Genomic DNA, 27208 nt, shown 5'->3' with positions numbered 1-27208 from the left:
TTGAGGTAGTGCTACGTGGGCTGAAGGGCTTTGAACTCTTTGAGGAGGCCTGTGTTAACTACTATATCCTAAATCCGTTTTCTTCTCATCCTCTTTGGAAAAATTAGGCAAAAACTTAGCACCCTGGCTACTGGACATCAGAGAGAGCGATATGGCTTCCCTAGTCCTGAGGAAATGAAGGACTGTTTCCAGGGCCAGCACTGATCCCTGACCTGGGGGCTTAACCATGAACTGCTTGTGTCTTCTGTGAGAAAATGGACCTGCTTGGATGCCAGAAACTGTTGATGTGCTGGAATTTCAGTATTTAGAAGGAACTCTCAAACAGGATCAAAGTTGAGCACTTTCAAAGCATTTGATGATAAACACATCCAGTTAGGATTTTTGTTTCCAAGTTCAGGAAAAAATCACCAGCTGGAGAGTAACCTGTTTCATCTTTTAAACACCTTCCTTTAATGGCAGCTCTCAGAAGTCTGGAAATTGAAGGCTGTACTCCTGCTGATGGAAATCGAGGTAGCTGTCTTCCTAAAGTCACTGAAACGCAAGATGGTATTGAGCTTCCTATTTTTTCAAGCTTTGGCCTTTATGAAGAAAGGACTGACACTGTGGTTAAGGCATTGAACTGCTCAGCTGATTTCTCTTATGAACAATGTAGCAACTACACTTTGCAATGGCAGACTGTCGGAAGGTATGCTTTTAGTGAACACATCTCGATTGCCTTTTACATTGCACGCATTGCATACACTGGACTCATGATATAAATAGCCATCTCAAAGTCACTAGAATTATTCTCCTAGGCAAACTTACAGACCTGTCTAATAAGCCTGTGTGTGTGGGAAGCGGGGGAAGGCTGGGTCCAAGTGAATCTCTTGACTCAGAACACAGTTTAGATGAATGTTTTCAGTCTTGATTCTGCCTAAGCAAATTGTAAGAGCTTCAGCTAGGGTGCCCTCATGATAACACTATCCAGTTGTTTGGGAAAGCACAGCATTCAGGTGCTTTAAGGGCACATAAATGAAAAAGAAACTGGAAAAGGAAAATGAAATGAAACTCAGAAATATCCATAGCCATCCATCTGAAGTTGCAAGCGACAAAACTGCTGCCTATGCTGGACAGTTCTGTAATAATGCTGTAAATACAGCTTTCTATGAGACTCCAACAGCCTCCCACCATACATGGACATGTGGAATATAAATGCTAGTTAGTGCTGTCCTCTGGGCTTCCCGGGTGCTGGTGAAAAGGAAGTTTGGATGACAATACTGAGTCAGGTAGACTAGGCTTCTGTGTAACTAATAACTATGTATCTATGCAAACTAATACATGTAAACACATGAAACAGGATGTAAATTGAAAACTGTGTATCAATCAGTGCAAACTGTCAGAACACACCTACCAAAACAAACCAATTACTTAATAATAAAGTATAATTTCTACTCTGATTAAATTACTGACATAGCTATGCAGACAGAAAGAGACCTTAGCCTCTGCCCGACTTCAGAGCTGCTGAGATCTAAGGTCACTTCTAAGGAGACTCACAGCTTGATTTGTGTGGGAGAGTGCTTGAGAAAAGAAGACAAGCCCTTCAGCAAGGTGGATGAGCCTGGGTGCACTGCTACATTCCCAGGACTGCCGAGGTTTTGGTTCAGGATGGGCCTGTGTCCAAGTCAGTCTGGAGCACAAGCAGCATGACATAGGCAGGAAAGGTGAGAGCAGACACTGTAAAAGAAGCCTGGTTATGAATCATAACTTCAAAGTTCATTTTATAGGGGGTGACAGACTTCGAGCTTTCAGTCTGTCTGAAGAGCTCTCCAGGTCACATGCTGCTGTCTCATTTCCAGAGGCTCCTTCAGACCAGGCTTCTTGCTTGGGAAGACCACAAGCCATTGCCTGCAGGTGGTACCTCAAGCACATAAGCAGACAAGCCCCTACCTCATGAACAAAGCGCCAAGCATCCTTTCACAGGATGCGTTTCTCTGTGCGTCTGATCAGATGATCAACACTCACGCAGTTCTGGTCCCCAGGTGGAAAGTGCTAGCAGGATATGTGTGCACTGATTAGACGTTAGTGGTAGATGACGACAGAGGCAACCGTCACATAACCCAAATGGAGATGTTCCTCTTACATGACAGATGAGCACCCAACCATGTAACGTGTGTGTTTGTACTGACACAGCTCTCAAATGCTTATACTAAAAGTCCAGATGTGTAATACAGGGATGCCAAACAGAATGGATTTCCTGCCTAAAAGTAAAAAGGAACAGAACAGCACTAAGTCTATTTGTACTTCATCTTTCTTGTTAAGAAAAAGACGCAGATGTAGAAATAGAAGCGTTCTGAGAGCTGAAATGCTTTTAGTGCCTACAATGCAGCATTGTGTGGCAAGTGTATTATAACTGTTCCTCCTAAGTTAAATAAAAGAAAAAACATGTTTCTTTCTGCAAAAAAAATTGTTGCATTCCACTATTATATAAAAGAAAAAAAAGTAAGCTAGAGAAAGGGCATGATCAGCAATCAGGCTTCTGCAGAGCCATCTGCTAGGGGCTACAGAGTCTTACTAGGCAATGGAAACTGTGGTCTGAATCCCACTGAGGTCAGCTGGAGTTCTTGCCATTGGGAGAGGTTTGCGAGCAGCATCTTCCAGCTCCCTGAGCTGCTAGCAATATCCTGATTGTTTAATTTGGAGTGGAAGTTATGGTCATGCACAATGTCCTTATTTGATGTCATTAAATCAAAAAAAAAAAAAAGGATATTAAGGCAGAAATAACAGGAAGCACATTAAAACCAGGCCACCTCCTTACCATGAGTTCCACCCAGGTCATTTGAGTCAATTAATCCTAGGAGATTAAAGAAGTGAAAAGATATCTTTCTTTAGGGGATGTGGTGCTAACAAATAGACAGCAAACCTTTCCTGAGCACGTATTCCTGCAGGCTCCAAGGAGACCTTTGCCTGTATCCTGGCTCTCCAGCTGTTTAGAGCCCTGGCCTGTACCGTGTTGACTGGCAATAAGCATTTCTAGAACAATAATTGAAAAGCAAGAAGTTTAAAAATAAAGTTAGCAAGGAAGACAGAGATGTTAATGGGTTTTTTTTTCCCCCCTCCCCTTCCCTATTTGTTGTTGTTAATACTCCCCATCCTCTAGCAAGTAATAAGCTGTTCTGTGGTCAGGAAGACTACCAAAGCCCATTTTCTTGACAACTCGTGCTATACCTGCCCTGAGCAATTGTGTTGATCCCCACCATGTCTGCTGGTCCTCACCGTGTTGGCTGGGCAAGTGATGGTTCTCACATTACACATGGGCAGTGGCCAGCCAAATGCACGCAGGGCAAGGGGTCAGTTAGCTGGTATGGGGAGAATTACAGCTTTCTCTCCCAGCACACACCTGTAGGGATCTCTTCACCACCCAGACGCTAATTTTCATGTTGCCAGGAATTCAACAACCTTGAGATCTCTACATTTGTCAAGTTTAGCTGAAATTGGTCAAAAATTCTTGAAGAGGATGGGCAGGGAGAAGGGAGCAGAATAACATTTTTAGAAAAAAACAAAAAGGGAATTTAAACACATGGGTTGTATCTAAAGAACTGCAAATTGGATGGGTAAAGTTACGGCATTACCATATGTACATGTTAGATACTTATTCTATTCAGCCATTCCAATGGTTTCATCTTTCCTTGTGTGCTGTTTACTAACCCAGATTGCAAATAAACTTTATAGTGATTTCACTTTAGTATTATGAAATACATTTGTGGACACCATTTCTTTTTGCCACCGCACCGCTGCAGTACCTCCTACTGGCTCAAGCCAAAGATCCTAGAGGCATAACTGCGTTTAGTAGGTCAGAAGATTTCCTGACCAACACAGTAATAGAAATTGAGAAGAGTGATTGATCCAGCTGGAACAACCTAACCTAACTTTACACCTGTGGGTTTAAATGACTTTCACATTGAAATATCAAAAGATTAACATAAGCTTAGTGGCTTAAAGGTAACAAATGCCAACATTGTTTCAAGTTTTTTCTTACACTGTTTTAACAAACCCTTGCTCAATTTTATTCCTACTACATAATTCACTGCTGTTTTAGCAAACCTGGAAGCTGGAAGGGCAAAGATGGCTACACAAATCCATACAGGTTTTATATCTAAAAGGATAGACAACAGATTGTTTGGTCCTTAATCTTTTAAGGAACACCGTGTTTTAAATCAGCGTGCTCAAATAGTCTGTGGATCTTTTATGTGCAGGAAAAGGAGGCTGGGTCCTTCAGTTTGATCAGTGATAACAATGTACTTTATTGGAACTTTAGTACCTAGTTTTATCTTTGTGCTTACTTCTTGCATGTATTGATATAAGCATCCCTCCCTGAAAAACTTTCCTTTACTCCCTCCTCTATCTCACCTCACACTTACAACCACCAAGACTGTTTAGAAAGACCCAGCACTATGAAGAGGTTGATACAAAAGGACACAGACATTTACCTGTTGTAGTCAAGCAATGTTTCCTTTTGTCTGCTAGGCATTTGATGAGATGATAACTCATCTTCAAACCATGAAGGTGATTCCTCATCACTATCCATGGCATCCTCTTTTATAATATGATTTATAGCCTCTGAAAGACAAGAGATGTTTGCTCACTTCCCTGAATAGTCCATATGCCTCACTTGCATATGTAGAAGCTTGTAGAGCTTCTAAATTAGTGATGAAATACATGATCTTGCATTCCTTGATTGAATGGGAACATGCTATTTGCTTAAAACTTCATCCTACCACACATCTAAGGAGACTGTACCAGTCTCTGCAAAGCACTCCTGAATACTATGATTTGCCTAGGTATGTTTCTGCAGTGGTGAAAACACCTATTCTCCTAAGAATAAAGATAGCTGATCATCAGGAAGGCCTTCTGTAGTTCCTAGACACCCAAACAATATACATAGATAGGTATATACGCATATATGCTTATGTGTGTATATATATAGATAGATAGATATAGATATATTTCATGACAGAGCACTTGTGTGGAACAACAGACTCACCACACAACTGCATGCACTGTGTTTTCATAGTTCTGTGTTATATGTGGTTCATTGGTACCAGCTGATAAATCTTTGTTTTTAAATGCAACAGCAGTCTCTATTTCAGTGTGCGAAAAAAAATCCCAAACAAACCAACCAAATCTCTGCTTGCATGAACTCAGTGATGAGTCCATTCAGTGGACTCTGGCACCCTGCTGGATCCACGGCAGCAGGAGCCCGGCGCAAGCCCCCTGCCCAGCACAGCCTAGGGGCGTCTCAGGGCTCCCTGGAGAGCCCCAGCCCGGCAGGGAAGAGCCCTGCAAGGCCAGCGCGTTTCTGGACTGTCATCTTCAGAGACAGAAGTATCCTCACAATCAATTTCACAGCCCCGTTCCTGCTGATCAGCTGCTCAGGCCAAAGTGACCTCACAGGCACTTTGCTGATGCTGTTCCCGCTGCTGGCCTAGCCGGTACTCAGGCAGAAGTGACCTTACAAGTACAAACTTCAGTCTTCTGGCTGCTTCTCGCATATCAGGTGCTGCTGCAAAAATGATCTCACAGTTAGCATCGAAGCTATGAGCCTGTTCTTGGCCCCTGAGCAGCAGACGCAGAGGAGACATAAAAAGAATCTACACGAACCAAGAAGTGGCTGATCGGCCTGCTGTAGGCCAATCAGCTTCAGAGAGAGAAGTGACCTCACAATATGCATCTAAGCCACGTGCCTGCTTCTGGGCTATCAGGAACTCAGGCAGAAGTGACCTCACAAGTACAAATGTCACTCATGTCCCTGCTGCTGGCATGTCATGTTCTCACACAGAAGTGACCCTGTCATTGGTCCCAGAAACATGGGGAAGGTTGTTCTCCAGGATTTGCTTGCTCCTGCAGTGGCCTCCCAGGAGCCGAGAGAGGGTCTAGGAGACAGCATGTGCGCTGGCCCCAGGCATGTGTCAGCACCTTCACCTCACGAGCCATGGGACCTGTCCGTCCTCCCCACAGTCCTCTGAGCAGCCAGCTGCTCTCCAACAGGGTGAAAAGAGCCTGAGGTCTCCTTGCCCACCCAGAGGTCCTGATGGATCCCATAAGCACTGCCAGCTTCTTGTCCGCAAGTGCCTTTCAAGGGAAGCATTTGCAGGAGGGCACGATCAGTTATGATAGGCCCCAGGCAATGCGGTGCCATGAGGATCCTCCAGGCCTGTTCTTCCAGCGCTTCCTCAAATGACATGCTTGGGAGGAACAGGAAGGGCCAGGTCCCATCTTTGCCCAGCCAGACAGCTGCAGGGAGTACTTTGGGGACTTGCTTTAGTTCAACAGAATGAAATTCTGAGTGTAGCAGCGGGGCTGGCAGTCGCTGGTGCCTTCTCTGCTGTCCCAGGAGCTGAGACTTCATCCCAGTGCTAAGGAGCTAAAAAGAAAGTTTTAGGTACGGGGAAAAAAGGCAGAGAAATTCTGTAGGTCCTGTTCAGGCCAGATGTCACAGGATCGGCTTCTGGGGGCATTTCTATGGTTGCTGTGATGTGACTTGTGACAAAGCCAGTTACACAGGCCTGTTCACACCTAATCAGCCCTGGGCTGAGTCTGGCAGGGCTGAGACCTTGGGCTGAGTAGGTATTGACCGCAGCGAAAGGCATCATGGTTTTGATCCTCTGAGAGAGCAAAGAGACTCTCCGGTTTAAAAAGGGAGAGCCAAACACTGGAGACATCTCATAGTCTTCAGCCACCTAGGACTTTAAGGTCCCAGACTGAAATCTTTGCTTGAGTGCCCAGCAACTCCCCCTTGACTGGAAGGGGTCTCTCAAATCCCACTGCCCTGCATCCCATGAGGGATGGCAGGAAAACAAAACAAAACAAAAAAACAAACTCCTTCCCCCATGTGCTGCTGGTCATGGAAGAAATGGCCTTGCCAGAAAGGAGGTAAAATCCACCTGTATTTGGAAATATTTACCGGAGGGACTCCTGGCCTGCATTCCCCCTCTTTTGATTCCTTTCTACTTTCTTCCTCCCATTCCCCCGCAGAAATTTATTTGACTCTGTGAGGTGTGTCATAAGCCCATGTCATGAGCAATCCAAGGAGGCCATATCCAGTCCTGCGACTCAGGGACTGGGATCCTTGGCACCTCAGGACGGTCACTGCCACTTGGCTTCTCCAGGCCTTTTCTGTGAAATCTCACGCACACTTACTTTTTGAGTGGGCTCCCCAGGCAGTCCAGATTATCAGCGTGGCATTTCCCTAGACTTCTGAGGCATTTCCTCAGTTTTTTTCTCCACAGGTCCGATCTATTATGTAAGGGAAAAAATAGAGCGCATTGTAGACTGAAGAGTGATGAGAAGAAGTACTGCTGAAAAGCACGGAAGGCATCAAGTAGATCAAGTATGGTCACTCTCAGGGCATCCAGTCCTAGTCTTTTCTCTTTCAGACCAAACTCAGGCTTCATCCCACAACCACTGAAGCCACTGGAAAGTGTCTTCCCCTCCCCCACCCCATTGATATGCTTGAGCAGGAGTCCTAATGCTTTAATTAAAAAGTTAGACTTGAAAAAAACCACGTTCTATCACTAAAAAATCATAATCCTGGACATGCTTTTAGAGGCAGAGTAATAAAAAGTCCCTCTGGACCTCTTGCCCCTGAGCCAGTCCAGGTACATCTGGCTCCAGCCACTTGGCAACCGGCAGAAATGCATTTGTTTTGATTGCTTTAAGATGTTTGCAGTACCTGGGCACTCTGTTAATCATACATCTCTCTCCAAGACTGGTAGTTGGCCAATTCTGCCCGTCTTTATTTTGCTTCTCTTTGGTCAAGGTTGCCAGGATATTTCGTCTGTCCCACTGCACTGACCCTGCTGCCTTTATTCTTGCTAATACAACTCTGGATAAGGATGGCCAGCTTTGCTACAAGAGCAGCCTGAGGCCTCCTTGTCAACTGGTTGTCCCCCTGGACCCCCAGGTCCTTTTCTGCAAAGCTGCTTTCCAGCCCGTCAGCCCCAACTTGCCCTGCTGCACAGGGTTATTTCATCCCAGGGACAGGACTTAGTTGAACTCCCCGTGTCCTTATCAGCCCGTATCACCAGCCTGTCGCTGTCCCTCTGCTTAGCAGCCCTGCCTTTCAGCATGTCAACCATTAAACCCAATTTGGTATCATTTGTGAACTGGCTGAGAGTGCACTCTGACCCATCATCTAAGTCATTCATAAAGACAAACAGTATTGGCTCCAGTATCTCCCTCTGAAGAACATCACTGGCAACGATTAGTCAGTTGGACTTTGCACCACTCTTCTCCACTCTTTGAGCCAGATGGCCTCCAACTAATTTCCCCCACTCTCCGTTGCTTACTCCTCCATCCCACATCTGCCCCGTTTGGCTACAAAGATGTTATGGAAAAGTCATGTCAAAAGCCTTCCTAAATTCAAGTTCTACAACCTGCACTGCACTCCCCTTGTCCACACAGCCAGTCATCCCATCGCAGAAGGCAATATCAGCTTCGTCAGACACAATTTGCCCTTGATGACTTCATGCTGACTGTTGCCCTAAATACAGGCACTGAGACAAGCAGCATGGAGCTTGTCATGCAGCAAAAAGCACCCAGAAATGTGGAGTGTGAGCCCAGCATGGAAACAGACGATGTGAGAGGCTGCTCTGTGACGACTGCCCAGGGGCACCTTCCCAGTCAGTCCATGCAACCAAGGTCACAAAGCGGCCTCCTCTCTTTTGTGCCCTCCATGTCTCAGTTCCCATCCATGAGACCTGGCTCTGCACCACAAAGCCACCGGGGTGTGTCATCACCCTGCCCGTTCACACAGCTTAGCTAACATCAGCATTTTCCTCCCCTGGGCCCTTTCCAGCCCAGCCCAGACCTTCCCCAACTCTCCCCACCTCCGCTGCCCTCTGCCCAGCCTACCTGACAGAGCAGCCCAGTCTGGGGCTGGCCCCACAGCAGCGCCAGCAATAGGGTGCTGCAGAGCTCTGGGCACTCACACCACAGCCCGACCCTCTTGTGGGCATGGCAGCCCCTGGGGGCAGGAGTGTGTGTCAGCATCCCCACCAGTCTCCAAGCTGGAACTGGCCCCCATGGCACAAGGAGACAGAGGACAGTGATGCTCTGTGTCCCTTGCTCCTGTGTCTAGGAGACTCTGTACCTCCAGACTGCGTGCAGCCCCCTGTACTATCCCCTCCCTCCAGGACAGCACAAGAGTCCCTGCCCTGGGGCTCCTCAGGCAACTTCTGCTGCCCCAGCAACACAGCTGCCTGCCCTTAGTTGACATACAGAGAAACAGATTTCTTTTGCTCATTTACTTCTCCTTGCAAGCACACAATTGCTCCTTTCCTCTTCTCCAGGGACGTCCCTGCTCCCTGGAGAGCCATTCCCCAGGTGAGTGCATCAGTGCTGGCCTGCCCAGCCATTCCTGGACCCTCCCCTGAGCTCCCCACAGGGCCCAGAGCTGGCGGTGCTGCTCTGCAGAGCGAGCGGGCTGTGAGGTGACTCCGTAGTGGACGTGGTGGTCAGGGCAGGAAGCAGACCCAGCTGGCATTGCACCTGACAATACCCTACAAAGGGGTCTGTGGCCATGGGTGCTGGCTCTGAGCAATCACAGGGCATTTCAAATGGCTCAGGCTGTGGTCAGGGGTGTCGCTAGATCCAGCCCATGTTTTTTCATTGAAAGTGACATGAACCACTCTCCAGGCTCCCTTCTCAGTGCCTGCCACCAGCCCTGCCATATGGGAGACAGTCCCAGGCAGGTACCACTTGACCATTCACCACCTCCAGGAGCACATGGCACCCACATGTGAGAGCTGAATCCAGCCCTCATGCTGGAGATGCGGCTGCAGTTTCTCATTATGAGGTGACTTGTGCCCCAGTGTCTGGTAGGCCAGGGCTAGGTAAATGGCTGTTGTTTGTAGTTGTGAGGTCACTTCTGTCTCAGGACCTGATAGGCCAGTGCTGGTGATGTGGCTGCAGTTTGTGGCTGAGAGGTCACTTTCCCGTAGAACCTGATAGGCCAGTGCTGGTCATGTGGCTGCAGTTTGTGGTTGTGAGGTCACTTGTGACTCAGGGCCTGATAGGGCAGTGCTGGTCATGTGGCTGGTAATTCTAGTTCTGAGGTCAACTTCCCTTAGCACCTGATAGGCTAGTACTGGTCATGTGAACTGCAGTTTGTGGTGGTAAGGTCACTTGTGGCTGAGTGCCTGATAGGCCAGTGCTGGTCATGTGGGTGCAGTTTGTGGTTGTGAAGTCACTTGTGGCTCAGGGCCTGATAGGCCAGTGCTGGTGATGAGGCTGGTGTTTCTAGTTATGAGGTCACTTTCCCTGAGCACCTGATTGGCCAGTGCTGGTCATGTGGCTGCTTATTGTGGTTGTGAGGTCACTTGTGCCTCATGGCCTGATAGGCCAGTGCTCCTCATGTGGCTGGTATTTCTACTTCTGAGGTCACTTTCCCTTAGCACCTGATAGGCCAGTAGTGGTCATGTGACTGCTGTTTGTGGTTGTGAGGTCATGCGGGTCTCAATAATTGATAGTTCTGTGCTCGTCATGTGTCTGCACTATGTGGTTGTGACGTCACTTGAGCCTCAGGGCCTGATAGGCCAGTGCTGGTAATGTCGCTCCTGTTTCTCATTATGAGGTATCTTTCCCTTAGCACCTTATACGTCAGTACTGGTCTTGTGGCTGCTATTCGTGGTTGTGAGGTCACTTGCGACTCAGTGCCTAACAGGCAGGTACTGGTCATGTGGCTGCAGTATGTGGATGTAAGGTCACTTGTGCGTCAGGGACTGATAGGCCAGTGCTGGTTATGTGGCTGCTATTTGTGATTGTGAGGTCACTTCTGCCTCAGTTCCTGATAGGCTAGTGCTGGTCATATGGCTACAGTTTCTCATTATGAAGTCACAGCAGTCACATGAGCAGTACTGGCCTATCAGGTGCTAACGGAAAGTGACCTCATAACTATAAACACCAGCAACATGACCAGCACTGTCCTCTCAGGCACTGAGGCACAAGTCATCTCACAACCACAAAGAGCAGCCACATGAGTAACACTGCCCTATCACGCAATGAGGCACAACTGACCTCAAAATCAGAAACTGCAGCCACATGATAAGAACTGACCTATCACGCATTGAGAACCACATGACCTAACAACCACAAACTGTAGCCACATGAGAAGCACTTGCCTGTCAGGCACGGAGGCACAAATGACCTCACAACCACAAAGAGCAGCCACAATCAGAAGCACTGGCCTACCAGGCCCTGAGGCACAAGTGACCTCAGACCTACAAACAATAGCAATTTACCTAGCACTGGCCTATCAGGCCCTGAGGCACAAGTGACCTCATAAAGAGAAACTGCAGCCACATCACCAGCACTGGCCTATCAGGCACTGAGCCACAAGTGACATCACAAACACAAACTGCACCCGCATGACCAGCACTGGCCTGTCAGGCACTGAGCCACAAGTGACATCACAATCACAAACAGCAGCCACATGACCAGAACTGGCCTATTAGGCACAGAGGCACAAGGGACCTCACAACCGCAAACAGCAGACACATGACCAGCACTGCCCTATCAGGTCCTGAGTCACAAGTGACCTCATAATCAGAAACTGCAGCCAATTACCTAGCCCTGGCCTACCAGCCACTGAGGCAGAAGGGACCTCACAACCACATACTGCAGACACATGACGAGCACTGGACTATCAATCATTGAGACCAACATGACATCAAAACCACAAACAGCAGTCACATGACCACTACTGGCCTATCAGGTGCTAAGGCAAGGTGACATCACAACTAGAAATACCAGCCAATAGATGAGTACTGGCCTATCAGGCACTGAGGCACAAGTGACCTCATAATAAGAAACTGCAGCCACATCACCAGCCCTGGCCTAGCAGGCACTGAGCCACAAGTGACATCACAAACACAAACTGCAGCCATCTGACCAGTACTGGCCTATCAGGCACTGAGCAACCAGTGACCTCGCAAACACAAACTGCAGCCATGTGACCAGCACTGGCCTATCAGGCACGGAGCCACAAGTGACCTCACAACCACAAACTCCACCCACAGGACCACCACTGGCCTATCAGGAACTGACCCACAAGTGACATCACAACCAGCAAAGGCAGCAACATGAGCACCACTGGCCTATCAGGCATTCTGCCACAAGTAACCTCACAACCACAAACAGCACCCACGTGACCAGTACTGGCCTATCAGACACTGAGCCACATCTGACCTCACAAACACAAAGAGCAGCCACAATCAGAAGCACTGGCCTATCAGGCACTGAGCCACAAGTGACATCACAACCAGTAACGGCAGCACCATGAACACCACTGCCCTATCAGGCAGTGAGCCACAAGTGACCTTACAAACACAAACTGCAGCCACATCACCAGCACTGGCCTATCACGCACTGAGCCACAAGTGACCTCACAATCACAAACTCCACCCACAGGACCAGCACTGGCCTATCAGGCACTGAGACACAAGTGACATCACACACACAAACTGCACCCACAGGACCAGCACTGGCCTATCAGGCACTCAGCCACAAGTGGCATCACAACCACAAAATGCACCCACATCACCAGCATGGCCTCTCAGGCACTGAGCCACAAGTCATCTCACAACCACAAACTACAGCCACGTGACCAGCACTGGCGTATCAGGCACTGAGCTACAAGTGACCTCACAACCACAAACTGCACCCACAGGACCAGCACTGGCCTAGCAGGCACTGAGCCACAATTGACCTCACAGCCACAAACTACAGCCACATGACCAGCACTGGCCTATCAGGCACTGAGCCACAATTGACCTCACAGCCACAAACTACAGCCACATGACCAGCACTGGCCTATCAGGCACTGAGCCACAAGTGACCTCACAGCCACAAACTGCACCCACAGGACCAGCACTGGCCTATCAGGCACCGAGCCACAAGTGACATCACAGCCACAAACTCCACCCACGTGACCAGCACTGGCCTGTCAGGCACTGAGTCACAAGTTACCCCAGAACCACAGACTGCAGCCACATGACTACCACTGGCCTATCAGGCATTGAGGCACATGTGACCTCACAAGCACAAAAATAGCAATATGCTTGATGCTGTCTAATAAGGTGGTGAAGCAAAAGTCACCTCACAAATGCAGAAAAGGATCAATGTGGCTGCTGGTGGCCTAGCAGGTACTGAGGCCAAATAACTACACAAACACAAACAGCAGCAATATGCATCGAAGTGGACTGTCAGGTGCTCATGCTGAAGTGACCTCACAGGCAGCCATGAAGCCATATATCTGCTCCTGGCCTCTTTGCGACTGAGGCACAATTGACCTCAACAAGCACAAACAGCAACAATGTCCATGCTGATCACCAGTCACATACTGATGCACAACTCACCACAAAAGCACCAACAGCAGCAATGGCCCTGCTCCTCGTTTATGAGGCATGGAGACACAAGGCACCTCACCAGCATCACCAAAGCTGCATGCATGCTGTTGGCCTACCAGCTTCAGAGGCACAACTCACCTCACAAGCACAAATGGCATCGACCTGCCTGCTGCTGCCCTATCTGGAACTGAGTCACAAGGGAGCTTAAAAGTGCAAACCTTCACAGAAGAGAAGCTCACCTGGGCCACTCTCACGTCCCTTGATTATGCTGTGATCACTCCATACAGAACAGTCTTCTGCAAACGGCTTTCATCTCCTGGCAAGACTCTCTCCAGATCATGCAACAGCTCCACTCTGGCACCCTGCACACAAATCACAAAAGGGAACGATTGGTCTCGCTTTTCCTTTAGTACCATCAAGTCCGAGCTGGGAGCCTTCGCACTGCAGCACCTACACAATGACAGCAGCATGCCACTTCCATTTCCAGTGCATTTCTAGGGACAGAGATCAGCTGAGGGAGCAGCTGCACTGCAAAGGCTTTCTGACACTCTCAGATCAACTCAGCACTGCACCAGGCATCAACCTGACACCAGACCTCTGCTCTGACACCTACTCTACAAACACACTGCCTCTGCCCCACACAGCTGCCTCTTCTGCTACATACAACCAAGTGCCAGCAAGAACAGATGCCTGCAGGACACTCGCCACTTGCACACTCCACAGCCACTGCTCTGCTCGCTGCCTTCCCTTGGCTCCTCAACCCAGACACACGGGCAAGCTCTTGCGGTCACATCACAAGGTGGCCAAGGCACTCTAGGCTCACGAGGCATGTGCAAAAGAGCAGCACAAGGCAGAGACAGAGCTGCCTCCTTGGGTGATGCTGCTCTTTTCAGAGGGAAGGATCCTGCTTGCTTTGGGCACAGCAGGCTGCTGCTTTCCACCCCCATCCCCTCACGAACCTCCTGCTATGGATGGGGGCATGGGGATTTTCTGTAGTAATACAAAAGATATAGATACAACACAGAAACACTTGAGAGTCCGGAAGGCCTCCTGAGCCCAAAGTAACCTCCCTTCCTTTCCTTTAGTTACTTGGACAAGGAGCTTGGACGGGGAAGGGAAAAAGGGTGCAGAGGCTTTGAAATGAGGCCCAAGCAATGAGACAGCCCCACACTGGACGGCTGCTGAAACGCCAGCTCTCCTGGCTGCGCAGCCTCTGCAGCACCAGTCCGCGCTCCACAGCTGGCTTCACAGAGCACTGAGGGCTGGGTGCCATGGGCAACCTGGCCCTGGGCACATCTTCACCCCTCGCAGAGCCGGCAGCCCAAGAGCTCTGAGACTTCCTCAGGTCAAGCTATGGACGCTTTGGGGCACTCACACAAAGGCACTCAAGACATGCTGGCATCTATTATAAGGGTCTTGGACTCGTCCTATATGGCACCACAACCTCCTAGGAAAAGGAGGGGGCACCGTAGCATTTGTTGAGCGGGCTGGCAATAACAGCACTTGTGGGAGGCGGAATTTGCAGCACAGCAGAGGTACCAGGAGCTGAACCCACAACCCAAGTCACCCAGGGAAGACAGGCGCATTTATGGAAGCCTTCGCATCCACACGTAGCCTCTTCTCAGTCACTTGCAGCTGCTTTCACAGAGGGCTCACGACGCTGGCCAAGATGTTCACAGGTACAGGGACACAGCCTGGCATCCTGCCTCCATCCTCAGCGCCTCTAGCACTGCACTGGGAACCTCCATGTGTGGAGCAACCTAGAAAGAAAGAAAGAATCGGAGTGTTACTGGCAGTTCTGCTGGCCTTACAGAGTCGCAATAGGCAGGGGCAAATGTCTCCCCTCTGTGCTGAGCTCTATTGGTGAGAGCACAGCCAGCAGGGCCACCAAGACGTTCTACCCCTCTTTTTGGCACAGGTGACACCATGTCTGTATACCAGGTCCTGTTTGGGCTCTCCAGTTCTGCACAGGCACTAACACACTGCAGGGAGTCCAGCACAGGGACACCAAGATGGTCAGGGGCTGCAGCGTGGGGCATAAAAGGAGAGGCTGCGAGAGCTGGCTTTGTTCAGCCTGGACAAGAGAAGGTCTTCATGCTGTGCACAGCTACCTTATGGAGGGCACAAAGAAGATGGAGCCGGATTTTCTTGGAGGTGCACACTAGTAGCATGAGAGGCAACAGGGACAAATCGGACAATGGGAAATGCTTCTGAGACATTAAGAAGAAACCTTTTTCTCCGTGACGGTGGCCAAACTGCGGCACACGGATACAGAGAGGTTCCCAGATCTCCATCCTTGGAGGTAATCAAAACTTCACTGGAAAAGGCCCCAAGATACCTCCTCTACTGGCACCTGCCTGGAGCAGGGCGTTGGAGCCCTGCTACCTCCACACGGCTCCCCCATTGCAGCCTCAAGGAATATGCTATTATGAGACTCTTGCCAAAGGCACCAGAGGCTTTGCAGATGCCGCCTCCACCGCTCAACAAGGACAGGTGTCTCAGAGCCACCCATCGCCCTCACAGGCCTGACTTCTTGTGAGGGGGCATCTCCCCTCTCTGCAAGGCTCTGCGTAGGCACAACGTGCAGAAATGCCTCTGACTGCTTTCATTAACTACCCATCTCGCTGAAGGACTGGAATGGATTAGCGTCTGAGATGGGAAGATGCAGTGAGGGTCCAGATTCAGCAGAAAGCCTTTAAGGAGGGAGAAGAGAACTCTCGCCAGCAGTCAGTAAAATCCCAAAGACTCACAGAAGCATCAAACCCTTCCGAAACTGCAAGCCTGAACCTCAGCTGACACAAACCACCAAACTGGGAGCAGCCCTGCCTCGCACCACGATGCTCCAAGGAGGCAACACGGTCACCAACAGTCCTCACCCACGTCTCCCAGAAGGACACCATGATGGCAGGCTGGGCCTTGGGAGCAGAGCACTGCTCTCTCCAGACACCTCCTCCCACGCTGAGCACCAAAACACTGGCGCCACCACCTGGCTCCACCACAGGGCACACCGCACTGTAACACGCCGTTACCTCCACACCTCACAGAGGGTTGGCAACCAACACACACCTCTGCATCAGCAACACACAGCCCACAGCACCACACATGGCAGCACACAGGCCACCCCCAAGCACCCCACAACACACAAAACCCAACTCTCCAGACCTTCCATTCCTTTCTAGTCCTCCAAGGCCTTGCAACAGGCTCTGCCTCTGAACAGCCACTCACAGCCCGGGGCCTGCTCACTTCCCACCTCCAGGAAGCAGAGAACAAGAGCTCTCACAGGGGCTGATCAGGCCAGCTTTTCCCTCTCGCTTGTGCCTCAACTTCTCTGAACAAGAAATCTCTTTCAAAATGTGGCCCATACCCTTTTTGGGGGGTGACATTCCTTCCATCTCCTCCAACAGCCTTTGCACCCATTCTCCAGTGACTGCATACATGGACAGAAAATCAGAGACCCCTAAAGTGTTACAGTTCCAAAGGTGTCACCAAAGCAGCTGGACACCTCAAAGACAGAGACAGCATGCAGACCTTGCAGGAAAATCTCATAAGCTCCCTGCTCTTTTGACAGGGGCAACTTCTAAAGCACACACACCCTGGCAAGAAGAGATTATTCACACCACTGCTCACACCAGCACTACATTCACTTAGCAGCCTCAAAAGTCTAGCTGCACTCCCTAGCTGACTGCGAGGACGCTGCAAGCTTCTACTTAGCAACAAGTGGAAAGGCAAACTCCATGTCCATGCTCACCACAGAACATCATCTGCATTTTAAATGTAGCAGTACTAACTCATGATGATGGAGTGGAATAAAATTTGTGTCAGATAATGTGGAACATCCACTTCTGCTTGATTAATGAGTTGCATTTCTGTATTGCTGTAGAGCTCTGCAGGGGTCAATCCCTCCTCTGAGCACACGCAACAAACCCAGAAGTGACCTCACCACCAACATCCAAGCCATGCGTCTTCTCCTGACCTGTCAGCTGCTCACATAGAGGTGTCATCACATCACAGATTCACATCATGGCCTCATAATACTCACAATGCTCTGAAACACCCATTGCCTACCAGTTACTACACCAAAAGATTAGCTTCTGCTATGCATTATCAACACCTAGCCTATGAAATTTAAGAATTGCAGAACAGCCTGCAAGTAATTCTTGGCAACATTTTCTAACGGGAGGATTGCATGGGAGCAGCAATCATGAAACTGAAGACAGCAGGGCCTCATGTCCCAGGCACAGGGAGAAGCCTTCCCGCAACTCAGAACTCTGGTTCCTTCCCCAATGCTGAACAAAACCAGAAAATCCTCCACACATCCAGGACAACAAGCATTCTCCTATTTTAGGCCCTGACAACTGGAGACACGTGGAAGGACTCAGGCCAGGGCATCTCAGTTGGTGAAACCAGCAGAGACACAATTCAGCAACTCTTCACCCTGACCTAGGAGCATGGAAAGAACAACGGCAAGGGCAAGCACTGGCCGTTCATCAACTTTCAAGGTCCTTGACAAGCTGACGGGCGAGTGAAGAGTTAACAGGACTGAAGTTTGTCAACTGATATGCAGAAGAACTGATAGCACAAGAGCTGAGGTGCACAAAGCTGTTGAACAGAGGACTTAACAGGACTAAAGTCGTCTACCAACCGATATGCACAAGGACTGATATGCGCAAGGCTGCGGAATGGAAGCATTAACAAGACTGAAGAAGTCTGACACCTGGAATCTGCACGGACCCCTGGGGAGCGAAGAAACAATACGGAGGTATTGTGGTCTTGCCTCGCTAGCAGGGTCCTCCCAAGCAGACAAACAAACAGTCCTGTGATTGTGAAACTTGCTAAAAGTCAGCAAAAGCGTTGTTTGCCCAGAGCCCCAGCCATATAAAAAGAGACTTGGGAGCTAGGAGAGTTTGAGCAGGGACAGGAACGTGACCTGACCATCCTCTCCGCCTGGACCATGAGTATTCCCCCTCCTCCCCTTTTCCTGGGACGCTGGGTTAAGGTAACTCCTCGAGGTTGAGAGCCCTCTCACTAGGAGAGTGAACAAGAAAGCTTTCAAGTAGGGATAAGCAGTCCTTCCAATTAATAACGCAGTAATCGGCGGTTTCAGGTTATCCTTTCTAAACTAGTAACTGATGGTTTTGTGTTATCCTTTCTAAATTAGTAATCGCATTATTTTAATGGATGTTACTAATCCAAGAACTTGTGTGAGGAAATAAACATGTTTTTTATTATTATTATATTACTGTCTCAGTCGTTGCTATCAAACCTTCATAGCATGACAGCATGACACAAGCAAAACAGCTCACACTTACAGAGCTCTTCTGCAAACACCCTTCACCCTGCTGCCGGGCTAACAGGTCTCGGTGCAAAGCAAGAGGCAGGGAGCAAAAACAACGGCTAAGGCACAGCATCACATGCAGGCACAGCCTCTCTCAGAGCCACTCGGAAATGCAGTTTTCACAACAAAAGACACCATTGGGAAGGGCACCTCGCGACGACACCAGCAGCCTGCTCACACTTTGCCCAGCACCTCCCAAACGCTGCTCCGAGCAGCACCTGGGGCTGCGCTGGCAGCAGCACCTCAGGGAAACGCTTTAACAGGGATCCCAGAGCCACCATAGGGCCAAAGCTTCCTGCCCCCAAACCCCACCGAGCCGCCCCGGCCCAGCTGCTCGCGGCAGGCCACCACGTCTGGCTGCAGGGCAGCTCCCCCCTCTGGCCCACGTCGCTCTGGCCCCTGCTCACGGCCCCACCAGCCCCTGCTGCAGCTCCTGCAGCAAAGCAGCCCCGGCAAAGCCAGCACCGCTGCCCCGCCCCGGCGGGAGGGCACCCGCCGCCATTTGAACGCGCCCGCAGCCCCCACCAAACGCTCTCGCCCGCTCGCTTCTCGCCTGCTTTGCTCCCGCTCCTCTTCCACCTCTTTCTTTGACATCTTTTTTTTTCCCCACATGTTGGACTGCAATTGGCTGGCAGAGCCATCAGTGAAATCGATGCCCGCCCTTCTCCTCCGGACAGCCAATAGGAGGGCTGCACTGGGGCGATGCCATGGCAACATTGGGCCCTCCTGCCCTGGCGGCCAGCTCCACCCCCTCCCCCGCGGTCGGGCGCCATGTTGTGGGCGGCAGCGCGGGGCGCGGCGGGGCCTGGGGGCAGCGCGGTGCCATGTGGGCGGGCAGTGCGGAGCCCCCGGGCGCGGCCACTGCCCCGGCGGAGCTGGGCTGTGCGACAGGGGCCCCGCGGGGCTGCTGGCTGCCCTGCGCCCTGGGGGCCGTGCGGGGTGTGGGGGGGCAGCTCTGGGGCCTGTGCTGGTGGCATCTGTGGTGCCGCTGTGGGGGCCCTGGGGCTGGCTGTGGCACCGGAGCCCACAGGCAGCATCCTGCTGCCCCCAGGGCAGGGCAGGGCAGGGCAGTGTCCTCTCGCCCCTCCTGCCCCGGGTCCCTGCCCACGGCAGCCCTAGGGCTTGGCTAGGGAGCGGTGGTGTGGGGTTGTGAGGGTGCTGGGGGAGATGGCTGTGTTGGGCTCACCCCAGCACTGCCCACCCCAGCTCAGAGAAAAAACCTTGGCGTCAGCCAGGACCTGTTGAATGGGGATTGCACCTCTGCCTGTTTCCAATCTGCTCTCTCCAATGTATGTTCTTTTGGGTGCGGTGATTTGAGCCTAGTTTGCAGGAGGACAGGGGCAGTGGCCATCTGAAGGTGGCATCTGTGAGTGCAAAACATGCTGCGCCAAGTTGGAAGGATCCAGGGGGAAGGAAGAGAGATTTTCCCAAACACCCAGTGGACTTGGTGTTATTACAAGGTGATGGTTTCATTATGGTATATGGACATTTCCAGCAGGGTCTTGAGAGCCCCATGGAGCTGCAGGCCACCTCAGTGTCTGGGATGCAGGACCCCTTTCCTCTCAGAGCCAGACCCCAAAGGGGGACCCACTCCCAGGGGAACTGTCATGGATTCCCATCCCCCCCCCCCACCCTAAGAGGCGATGGAGCTGGCCGCACAGAAGCCTTGGGGCTCAGGACAGCCCCATCCCCAGGACCCAGGAGTCCTGGCTGTCACATTGTCCCCCAAGCCAGAGTGGACCCTCAGGCAGGGCTCTCGCAGCAGCCCCCAGCCCTGTCCAGGCACCCCCACAGCCCGGGATCCACAGCAGTTTTGGCAGTTAACAGTCTCTGTGCGACACCTCGGGAAGGATCTCCCAAAGCCCTTACCCTCGGTGGAGAGCCGCAGGAGCGCAGGGGACAAGGAGCTGTGGTCCTGGCTGATGGTCCATCCTGCAGTCCTCCGTCTCGCTTGCCCTCTTGCTCTCGTTTCACCTCTCCAGCCAGAGAAACAGGACGCTCTTCCCATCTCATTACCCAAAACTCCTTTCCAACATGCCCCTGCTCCTCCACCTGTTGGTGAGAGGCCTCAACGTGGCCCCATTGCCTCCTGTCCCCTCTCCTTGCCATGGAGCCACTAGGAAGGGCAGCCGTGGGGAGGGTGTGAGCAGTGACCAGGAGTGCCTGGGCCTCACAGGGAAGTGAGGGTCCCCACCCACGACACCGGGGAGACCTCCCTGTGATGTGGCACATCCCATTGTGACCTCAGCTCGTGTCATCTGGGGGCTCTGTAGGTCACTGCCATGGAGATGGCACAGCCAGGGAGAGAGCAGAGAGATTTCCCCTCATGTGCTGGAAAGCAGCCACCTGCCTTCACTGCAGTTATTTTTCCATAATTTTCTGATAAATTCTTCAGGAACGTCTCCAGACAGTGCCAAAGCCTGTGAAATATCTCAAATGGGGCACTGGAGACATCACTTCTGTGCCCCTGCACCGACAGGTCACTGCACTGGGCAGACCTGTGCAGGAATCTGGGGTTTGGGGGTTGGCGTTTTTATAGGATCCAAGGCATGTGGGATGAACCAGCACAAAGCATGGCCACAGGCTGAGAAATTCTTTGGTGAGCCTCAAATCTGGTTTCTGCTGTGGGCCACTCTTTTTGTGGAAGCAAGATTAGGACAATGTGGGACAGGATGTAGCCTTCCTCCTTTAGGCACCAAGGCAGACTTTTTGCTTTTAAAAGTGCTCAGCAAGGTTTCTCAGTTGGCAGAGCTTGAGCTAGAGATGCTATGCCAGAGAAGAGCAAACATAGCCTTAACACACATCATCCAGAGGCCCTTATCCAGGACCCTGGAGCCTGCCAGGCTCCAAAGCCATGGGCGAGGCCAGGTTGCAAATGTGGGGAAGTTTTGCCATTTACCATGAAGTTTGCCCATCTTTCCTTCTGGCTGAGGCTGAGGAAAGCCATTTCTCATCCCTGGGCCTCATTTGGTCCTTGTGTTTTCAGTGTCACCTTGGGGCTGTGCTTCTCCCCTGGATGCGCTCCTCAGCCCCCTGCCCTCCTTCCCGAAGGCACCCTTGCTCTCCTGGGTCTGTACAGCCCCAACATCCTGGATCTCCCACAATTTATGACTCTGGGCTTCTCAGGACATGCCCATGTACTGCAGTGCTGCTGTCCAGGCTCCAGTGCAGAGTCTATGAGGCAGTGCGATGCCTCAGGACATGCATTTTGACTCACTCCCAAGTTTGTGAGATGACCAGCTCCCAGCTCTGCAGCTGCTGAAGCTTGAGAACATCCCTGCAACAGACCTTCCTGCTCTTCCTAGTCTCTGCACAGTCCTGGGGCAAATCTTGCAGAAGGGAGACTCCATCTGCCTTGAATACTGTGAGAGATGTGGCTTTCCAAGTCACTGCAAAAGGAAGGACTCCTTTACTTCTTTGGGTTGCTTCTTGAGCCTGTGGCACCCCCTCTATGATGCTGGGAGCCCCAGGTCTGCACTCTGATGTCTCTGCTCTTTCTCTCCCCTGTCTCCTGCTTGACTACCCAAAGTCTTCTCTCCACACCAGGGGCATGGGAAGTGCTGCTCTAGAGAGCTCATTTGAAGCTGTGACACGTTGTGAAGCTGAAGGCCTGAAGGAGGCTAGTCTGGGATGTGGCCATGCCCACAGACCCCCTCCTGCTCCCAGCCCGAGGATGCAGGAAGGTCTCCAGGGAGAGCAGTGGGCTTGGGGGTGGGTGGGATGGGTTTCCCTCAACATCCCTGGGTCCTGCATGAGTTTCTCTAAGCATCCAGGAAAATCCCTCTTCTCTAGGGGCTTGCATCAAGGCTTTTCCAGACTTTTGTACAGAAACCCAGCCTGGTCTGGGATCCCCAAGAGCAGCACGGCCCCCAGCATCGCCCGGGACCCCCAGGAGCTGTCTGCCTGTCTCTTCTGTTCCCCCATTCCCCGATTAAATGGACAGTTTGTAACCTCACCTTTACAACACTCCATCTGGACACTGCAACATTGTGACTCCTCCCCTAGCTCATTCCCATAGGCAGCTGCTGATTTGCGACCCGCCTATTGGCTGGCAGGAGGAGGGGGGCGGGTCTGGATTTCACTGAAGGCTCTGTCAGCCAATTGGAGTCCACCATGTGGAAGAAAAACAGACGTGAAAGAGAGAAGTGAAAGAGGAGAGGGAGCGAAGCAGGGGAGGCTTTGGGTGGAAAGCAGGACTGGGCTTGGGCAGCTTGTTTCTCACAAGAACGTGAGAAACGCTCTGCCCCCCCGGCCAGTATAACTGCTCTGCCTGGCACTGAGGCACAGGAGGACTCAGAGTGGAGATCGGGCTCTGCAGAGAAGAGCCCCAGGGGCAGAGTTAGGAAACAAGAAAAGACCTCGAATGTGAAAAAACAGCATCTTTAAGTACACCGGAAACCAGCAGGGGCTGGAAAATGCCCCAAGCTGTAGTAAAAGTTTCTGAGCATAAAGAAAAATCAATGAAAAAAAAAAAACCCTGTTCAAATGTGAATAATAGATGGATGTAACCGAGTAACCTTAAAAGAAGTAGCTTCAGCAGTTACAGTTAAAACCAAACTATAACAACCGAATGGCCTTGGTAGGGTTTGCTTTTTGTCTGGGTTTTACAGAGTGACCCTCTGAAGAGCAACAACTTGAAAAGAAGCAGCCAGAAAGAGTGGTAGAATTGTTAGGCTAAGTAATGTGTTTTTTAAAAGTATCTAAATAATCGAATGAATCTGGGAGCCAGGAGAGAAGTAACATCAAAGGAAGATGGCAGACCTAAGAATGAGGGGATACACATACCAGGCTGATAACGAAACTCAACAGCTGTATTCTAGTGTTTGTAAAAATTGATGATCCTAAGGAAGGGGCTAACACCTTCCCTTGATGAAAGGAAAGGAAAGAAAGAGAAAAAGATGGTAAAATCTAAGCATAAGTGTAACAGCTGTTGATCTGAAGTTAAAGTTGTCTGTTTCCTATAGAGAAGACAGGGAAATATGGAAAAAGAATAAAAAAAAAAGGTGACCAACTCTATTTGAAGCTCCTCTAAAGGGAACTATTCCAGCTTGGGGAACAAACTGATCTTTCGGTGCAGGAAAGAAATGCTTGCAATTAAAGGAAATAAGATTTCTGTGTTAACATATTGAACTGGAACAACACTCAGATTCACCGAATTTGGGTCAATAGGCCAGACCAATCCTGTTGCTATTAGGATTAAGACTGTTATTTTTAACAGTTGTTTACGTGTTACTGCAAATGGACATGCTTTGCTTTTGGCATCTATTAATAGCAGTGCGCATTTCCCCAGTACTGTGCTTACCAAAAAGCCGCCCACTGCACACCAAGGGGAATTTGCCAACTTCTGAAATAAATGTGTGTGTCTGGCGGTGTCAAGGGGTGGAGTGACAGGCGCCACACAGGCAAGCGTGGGACTCTGGATGGTGCAGCCCACAGAAGAGGGGTTTGCTCTGGGGTGATCCCAGGAGTTAAGGAACCCTGGGTGCATCACGGCTGGAGCCGCCACACTGTGGGGTTGCTGCAGCCTGGGGACACAACATCTAACAACCCCATGACTGACAATTCCAGACAGAGGAGAAGTGACACCACAGACTCACCCCATAAACATCTAGGTGCTGTGGAACCATTCCCCACAGAACAACCTGTTCATGGCTGCTGTTGCCAACTGAGCAGTGCTGTGGGCTGAGCACTAGGTTACCTGTTGATGTGCATGCTGTTATTGACTGAGGCCATACAGCTTTTGTGTAACTGCGGACTGGCGTTGTTTTGACTGGCTATAAAAGAGAGTAAGCCACAGAAGTTGGTGTGGACTCTGACCAACCATCAGCTGGCCTGTGGATGTGAATGGCGTGGTGAGGAGAATCTGGGCAAAACTGTACTGGAAGGGTGGCCAATAAAGGGCGAGTGCGGTCACTGTACTGTGCATCTATGATTTAACTGTAGAGTTCTAATATGTGTATATATTTTTTCAGTTCTGTTATATTTCTAGCTTTTTTTGTTATAACGTCTTATCTCTAATAAATTCTCATACTTGACAAATGATGATCTCTTGGAGTTCAGCGCAAATAAACCCCGAATCTGAAAGAATCACAGACGCCCCTCTATTGGCATGTCACAGGTAACACTCACAAGGGGCATCAAATCTCTTGAACGGGATGGTTGGTTACTGTCCAGATGGTGGTGGCAGTCTCCTTTGCCAGGGTCCTTCCAACAGTGGCTTCCACTGGATCAGATGAGACTCCCCGAACTGTTCTTCTGGGGAAATTTTATAGTCCATCTGGCTTGTGGTCCTGTGTGACCTCTCCAGCATATGCATGAGCCATTGCTACTGATCACCTTAAATTGCATATCAAAGCATCTCCTAACTCTCCTAAGAATGCACAGAAGACTGTCCTACATGGCCACTTCTTCATTTGCAGGAGCAGTTTCTACTGTCAATTTTCAAGGGCCTTAAGTATTTAGAATTTAATCAGTTCTGCAGCAGGAGCTGCTGCAGAGATTCTGAAACAGCCAGATACTCCACCTGAGATGGTACTCACCACATTTAAGCACAGGAATTGGTCCAGGCACAGCAGGATCTGCCTCTAGAAATCTCTAGAACTGTCTGAAACACCCACTTGGAGAGGTTCTGCACCAGTCAGTCCAACACTTAATTTGGAAAGTGGTAGGAGTTCAGTCAATCTCCTAGTTTCAAGTCCATCCCCTGTCTCAAACCTGCCCATCAGCTCACCTGTGTGGATTACTAGATGGGGGAGTTCCTGGGCCACCCAGGGGATTAATGACTTGAGTGCTCTGAGTGTGCACACAGGCACAGGCCTGATAGCCTGTTGCCCACCCACACCACAATTCTAACTGTAAGAGAAACCTGAATTTCATACCTGGAACTTGATTCCCATAGCTTTTGCCACAAGTACTGGTTCTTAGCTAGCAGTCCGGACTCCCTCTGCAAGCAAGTGAGGCAGAAGAGTTATTTACTGTGTCTAAAGACAGGTGGGATGAATCAACCTTTATTTCATGGCATTGCATATAAACGAAGAGAAAATGAGAATCCCTTGTGCAGTTCTGGTCTCCCACCTCAAGAAAGAAAAGTAGGACTAGGAAAAGGGAAGGGAAAGTTGATGAAGGCAGCAAGGCGAATTTCACCACACATGACATTAGTTACTCTTGTCCCACCTTCAACTGACTGGCTTCTGAAATGGATCCTCCCAACCATACCATAGCGGGAAAATTCTTCCTCAAGGCCTTTTCAGTCACTCATGAAATGCAAATCCTCTTCTTCACACTGCCGTGGGTGATTTATCTGCTCACTGCCATGGGGAATATGGTCATGATATCTGTCATTTGACTCAACCACCAGTTCCACCCCTAGCGTATCTCTTCCCCAGCAGCTTCTCCTTCCTAGATATTTGGTTCCCTTTGCCCCTAAAAGGTTTGTCGGCCTCATCTTGGAGATTAAGACCATCCCACGGCTGCTTGCCAGTTCCAGACCTTTGTTTCCATCTTCCTGGGCACAGCTGAGTTCAGTCTGCTTGTTGTGATGTCTTTTGATTGCTGCGGGGCCATTTGCAATCCATCGCACTGTACCATCTTTATGAAGCCCTGGTTGGACTCCACACTCATCTTTACCCATTGGGTGATGGCATCTGTATCCTTGCTCAGCCCCACCATCTTATATACCAAGGTACCCTGTGTCCCCAGTAAAGAGACTCTTTCTTCTGTGGCCTCATCCCTTTGATGAGAGCAGCCTGCATGGGCACCAGCTACCTTCAGACATGAGCTTTGTTCCCTTCTCTGCTATGTTGCTGAGCTCCTTCACACTGACCCCTGTGTCTTATGCGTGCACTAGATGCACTATCCGGAGAATACCCTCTGGGAAAGAGCCTTCTTCACCTGCATATCTCACGCTGCCATCGTCACTATTGCATATGGTAGCTCCATTTTTGCCTACGAGGGGCCTGAATACAGCAAATCCTTTGAACCAACCAAAGCCAGATAAAAGGCTTCAACAGAGGGTTACCCACATGGTGAGCAGAGAAGCTGCTTTGCTGTAAGCTCTCAGCAGCTTTGCAGGTTCCTCTAAGAAAGTACATTGAGGAGAAGCATGATTTTAGCTGACATCCAGCAGACTAAGAAGACACAACATTTTGAGTGCTGGAATTTGCCCAGCAAATGGGAAGCTGGGACTGTCACCTCTGATTCACTGAGGCTACAGTGATATTGATGTAGGTGACTGGGCTTGAGTTTTTGCTCAAATAATTACAGCCAGTGGTTCAATTTCAGCATATCTTCCAGATGAACCCAGTCCAGAGATTACCTTATGGCAGACTAGAAGCAGAGAGCAAGAGAGAGCATCTGGGATCTAGGACTAATCTGAGCCCCAAGTTAAAATGCCAGTGCAAACATGGGGTATTGCCCACTACTGAGCTTCCCGTTTTACTCTCTGTGTAAGAGTCACCCATTACACTCTGAGACAGGGTCTGCGGGACAACAG

This window comes from Apteryx mantelli, chromosome 8 (genome assembly GCF_036417845.1).
Source record: "Apteryx mantelli isolate bAptMan1 chromosome 8, bAptMan1.hap1, whole genome shotgun sequence".
NCBI lineage: Eukaryota > Metazoa > Chordata > Aves > Apterygiformes > Apterygidae > Apteryx > Apteryx mantelli.
The sequence above is the reverse complement of the archived record's forward strand: the minus strand, read 5'-3'. Positions refer to the sequence as shown.